Source organism: Amblyomma americanum, chromosome 4 (genome assembly GCF_052857255.1).
Source record: "Amblyomma americanum isolate KBUSLIRL-KWMA chromosome 4, ASM5285725v1, whole genome shotgun sequence".
Lineage (NCBI taxonomy): Eukaryota > Metazoa > Arthropoda > Arachnida > Ixodida > Ixodidae > Amblyomma > Amblyomma americanum.
The window spans coordinates 162,539,435-162,545,134 of NC_135500.1; positions in this window are offsets into that span (position 1 = coordinate 162,539,435).

A 5,700-nucleotide genomic window follows, 5' to 3' on the forward strand; every position below is an offset into this window, starting at 1 on the left:
CAGACATGCGCACCAGTTAATCAAAAAAAGAATCTAAAAAGGCACATTCCGATGAATAAACGTGTACAGACGTGTCACTGACACAACGATCGAACAGCTTTCGGATATAATAAGCCTCTAGAACGAGCCTAGCCTTATCATTGCCGCTCTTGCCTAGAACCGTGGTTTTCTCCAACCTTGCCCTACACGTGCACGAAGCAATGTGACGCACAAGATTAGCACTAGTGTCTTTGTTTTCTATGTTTTTGGCATGCTCCCGTAGCCAGTCATTAATACAGCGGCCAGTTTGGCCAACGTATGAAGCCCCACATGAGAGGGGAATGCAGTACACCACTCCTATTGCACATTTGGTGTAGGCGATCCCATGTTTTTTGTTGCAGCCCCTGCCGGCACAACCCGTGATGCGAGGGCATAGCTTAGATAGCTTGTTGAGTGCTGAGAACACCAAAGGCACACGGTGCCTGCCAGCCACTTTTTTTATGTTGTGCGTGAGTTGGTGTACATAAGGGACCACCACCGGCGTCGAAGAAGGGGGCTCAGACCTTTTTTGGGCGCCTTTGTGCTTCTGCAGGAGGGTTTCAGCGACAGCTGAAATGACCGGGCCAGGGAAGCCTGCTGATAAAGGTCGCTCAACCTGATCATTGACACTCTGTTGCATTTTATGAGGGCAAGATTTTTGAAGCGCAGACTCCAGGCAAAGCGACGCAATACCTCGTTTTACCACCTTGGAATGAGCCGAGTCGTAGCTGAGCAGCTCTTTGTTGGCTCGGGGGGAGTACATCCAGCAAATATGGTCTCGGCAGAACATAAGCTTGAGGTCTAAAAAACGCAACGCCTGAACGTCAGGCGTTGCGTTTTTTGTTTGCCTTTTCCACGCGCATGCTCGACAATTCTGTTCCTATATAACCCCTGTAATAATAATAATAATTGGTTTTTGGTGGAAAGGAAATGGCTCAGTATCTGCCTCATATATCGTTGGACACCTGAACCACGCCGTAAGGGAAGGGATAAAGGAGGAAGTGAAAGAAGAGAGGAACAAATAGGTCCGTAGTGGAGGGCTCCGGAATAATTTCGACCACCTGGGGATCTTTAACGTGCACTGACATCGCACAGCACACGGGCGCCTTAGCGTTTTTTCCACCCCTGTACCACAGCATGAATAAACAGTTGGTAGTAGCGCTCGTGAACCTGTTTTTTGTGTTCCCTTACTCTGTCCGTCGTCCGGTAGTTTGCGCTTCCAAGTTTACAACATGCATCACCAACTAGCCCGGCAGCTTGCTCTCCTAAACCGAGTGGACGTGAGAATGCATGGTTTTAGCCTGTTTGGCTGGTGGTTTTGCTTTGCTGGGTCGTCAGCTCGTCTGGCGACGATATTAGACTCAGGTTAAACTCTGACCGAAGTTACGTTCATTCCATCTGTTCGTGCCATAGATGAACGTTAATGAAAATGAAGATGTCAAAAAATGCACAGTGCGAGAGTGTATTGCAGTTTAACACAAGACATGATCGACCTGCAGCGATAGCATAGTGCCCTCGTACAGTGGCCAGCGAAGCGTACCGATTCACACCGCCGCGGATTGGAAACCCAGTCGCAGCAATATTTATTCCATTTCCTCATGAGCTCTTACTGCGGTAGGTTTTGCCAAGGTCAAGGTTCAATCTTCACACAAACTCGGTGAGCCGTTTAGATCGCGGGAAGTGGTGGTTTTTCACTAAAACTTCATTTAAGGCCAACACTAAACCAAGGTAAGAAGAGCACATGCTTCGAATTGCCTCACTGATCATCTGCCGAGCCTGAGCGAAAGGAGGGGGAGTGTAAGGGAAGTAAAGAGAGCTAATGGCACGGTAGCATCAGTACAAAACGTGTTCTGTGTGAGCCCTGATCTTTGGTCAGTTGGGACAGTGAGCTGTGTCAGGCCACCCGACGTTATAGAGCGTTTGTGTGGTGAGAAGAGTGACACATTGAACACAAGCGCGACGGACACCGATTCGGTCACAAATGGTGTGTGCTTTCCACATAGACCAAAATTTCTGTACAATGGCATTTTTCAAGAAAGAGTCTATGAAGGCAATTTTTGCATATATTGCAATGTTGCATTTTAGCAATCAATATATACCAAAATCACCCGTCGTCAGGCTTACATTTTTTGCTGTCAACGTTTTTGCCATTGTCAAAAATGTTTCCTATTGGATTTCTGTTGCAGTCTTAACTAATCGATGCGAGCGATCGAAAAACTTCAAAATAAAGATTTTGCAAAGCACCGGGAGAATAGACCATAAATGTGAATATTTTCATGTGGCTAATAAAATATTCTAATATTGAAATTATTTCTCCACGAATACTGGACCTGATTATAAATTGTCTTCGATGACAAGAAGCGAACTTGCAGGAATATTATGATAATTTTGATTTCTTGTAGTTCATTTTTTTTTCTCTTCAAGCTCTTTGCGACTTGACCTCAGTCTAGCTCTGATAGCACGCAGCCTTTTCTTATAAGGAGGAAGAAGAGCAGGAAACCTTCCGTCGCATGCTCGATTCAGCCATTCCTGATTTCTCTGACTTCTTTAGCTGCGTGTACCTTCAACTGCCCCTTGCCTGCTGACTTCATCTGTCGGTGAGCGGAAGCCCTTGAATGTCTAAATGTTTCTTTCCACAGAAACAATAACGCTCTCGTTTTGCCGTTATGTCTTCGAGGCCTAAAGCAAGAAGCTTGTTTGTTACAGTCGAAGGCACAAAACGCCCGCCGATGCCTTCGCACGTGCTTCAAAATCCGGCGAGTCAGCTGGTTCGTGTTACAGCATACCGCCATCTCGGTTGGGTATGCGTTATAAAGAAGAAAAAAACGTGAGGAGACACTTCAGCTCCACCTTAAGGGTAGGACACGATAGCCTTAATGGATCACTTCAGCGGCTTGGAGTCCTCTTTGCGTATCACTTCTCACACACAGATGCTGTTTCTTTAATCCGTATATAACGCTTAACCTGCCACTGACAGTTCAATGCGACAGCATTCCCTACCGAGGAAATACTCCTTCTCTGTCGCATTGATTGTCCCCACATGCCGATATATCGAAAATAATCATCCTCGATTTGATATTTACAGATCGTGGAGGGTCCTCACACTACTCCTGGCGCAGTGGTGCAGCGTTTAAGCGATACGCCACTGCACTGGCAGGTGACTACTTCAAACACTAGCACCGGTGTGGTTTGTGACACCCAGCTTTCTCTTCCCGAGAAATTTCTCGCTGCCAGTCATCATTATAACTGCCACCTGACATGGTGGGCCGGTTGTGATGACGTCACATGGTCACGTGACCTAGTTAGCAGCTGTGCCATCTGTTTTTCGCGCGCAACGTGGACGACGACACCAGATCTTTTGCACAACGGGAGCCTGAAGGCTGTACCGCTAACAGCCGTCTCGCTATCCAGGGAGCCTATCATGTTCCAATATTAACGCGATAGCGTTAAGGTTACTGCGCAGCAGCAACCTCGGCGTCGTTTGCGGTTCGGAAAAAGGCAGTTGCTCGTCAAAATAAACCTGGGTCTCACAAGCCCTGCCGATGGCTGTGTTTGAAATAGCCACCTAGGCAGTGGCGCATCGCTTAACCGCTGCACCACTTCGCAAGGTGTGGTATAAAGACTCTCCGCGAAAAATGAACTAAAGTAAAGAATGACTAATTCCGCATATTATACGATAATGCAGGCAGGACCTAAGCCCCAAAAAAAGAGTACTTGTGCGGGAAGAATTTGTGCAGGAGAGGATGATGTCGCATTGTACTCTCAAGGGTAGGGTAAGCGTAAAGTGATGGTGAGAGTGAGAAAAGTATCCCTGTCTGCGAAATAATGCTCAAAGAGTACCCGGGGACCCAGAAGAGACCCAGTAATACCCTCACGTCGCACCCTTAATTGAAATCCTAGGTGCCCCCTCAAGTTTTCATGTCTTTTTATCATCAGAACACCCAACAAGATTTTCGACGTGGTGCTTCTAAGTTACATGCTTTTGAGGGTTGCAAAAAGAACACTGCAATTTGGAAACTCCAAGCGGCGTCTGCTGCCGCTAAAGTACTTGAAAAATAGTATTGCTTCTTTAGCCTCTCCATTCTGTTCCATTAGCAGCACATTATTTATTTGTGCAAGATTAATTGAGTCTATCTCACTATTTTTTCTTGCACTGCGTTTAGTGATAATCAAGACAATCTTTCTGTTGTGCAAGTTTAATGTGGTTACATGCATAAGCATATGTTTGGTTTGCTTTTTAGGGTCTTACGTTCCAACTTGGCTCAGGCTATTAGGGACACACCACACAGTACTCATGCCTCTGGCGTTTAGCCCCCATTGAAATGCGACCGCAGAGGCCGGGATCGAAACCCCGCCTTCAGGGTCAGCAGCCGAACACCATAATCGTTACTGAGCCACCCCGGCGGCTGTATAAGCATATTAATTATGCTTTAGCTGGTTACAACACTTTGATATCAGCATTAAATTAACGGCAGTTCCTTGCGAGTGGAACAGCGCGAAAACAGATACATTTTGTTTTGCCACCGAGGTCGAACAACAAGGGGACTAACGGGAGCATATTTCATTCTAAAAAGAGAACTAGAATGCTTTAGCAAGGCGTCATTATTGCTGATTGATAACAAGCTGCTGCTGCTTGGTAGTGGTTCATTTGGACAAGAGGAAAAGCAAGAAAAAACTTTAGGACTGAGGTATTTTGAAGCAGTTCACCACATTCTCATGAGAGTGCCTAAAAACACCCCTTAAACGTGGTGTGCGCATGTGTGCAATGCACCGTAAGTTTACGTGACTCTTGTGTATGAATTTTTTTTAGGTCTCCATAAAACCTATTTGTAAGCCATCACTCCTGTTTGTGTGTAGAGAGAATATTTTAGTTCTGGTAATACCATTCAGAAGCGCTTGGGCTATTCAATACGAGCTATGTTCGCCGGATGAGGTCGTTCCCAGTGATACAGACCACGAATCTGTCAGTGCGTCTATCAGGATCAATTGCTTTGCTTTTTTTTTCTTGCCTTTGCTACTGCTTCATGAAAACACCACCCTCCTAGTTTCTGCTTTCATTTCGCGCACAAGAATAATCACTAAACATTTTAAAGCCCGGCCACACCGCTTCTGCATTTTTCTTTACCCTTAATTTAACCAAAGTGTAGCAAACTACCGGCGCATCGCAGTTGCAGATGGACGTTCAAATATGCTGAGTTTAATTACCTTCTGATACATGTCTGCGGACCTGCATAATAGGTGAGTATCCTGCTTCTTGATATTCTTTTGGTTGTCTTTCTTTCGTAAGCGCCAGGAGACGTGTGTGCTTCCGCGTGTTCGGTTTTCTTGTTGTACCTGCTTGTCGTCTGCAGTGAATACACCTACGAAAACAGCGCTCTCCGTGTATTGCTGTACTGCTACGCGCGCGAGTGGCTCGTGCCGACGAAGCGCTATCACAAGCACTCTGCGCTTGTAATTCAGAGCCTAAATACCATTCATTTTGAGTCTTCTCTGTAAAAGGCGAAATTGTTTATGGGGCTAACGCAATTCAAAACTGTTTATTCCTTACGGCGCGGTTCAAGTGTCCGACGAAATATGAGACAGATACTGCGCCATTTCCTTTCCCTAAAACCAATTTTAATTTCATTTCATTCATCCTTTATTCATAACCGGCGTTTGATGTGGCCGTATTTCTCAGGGCTC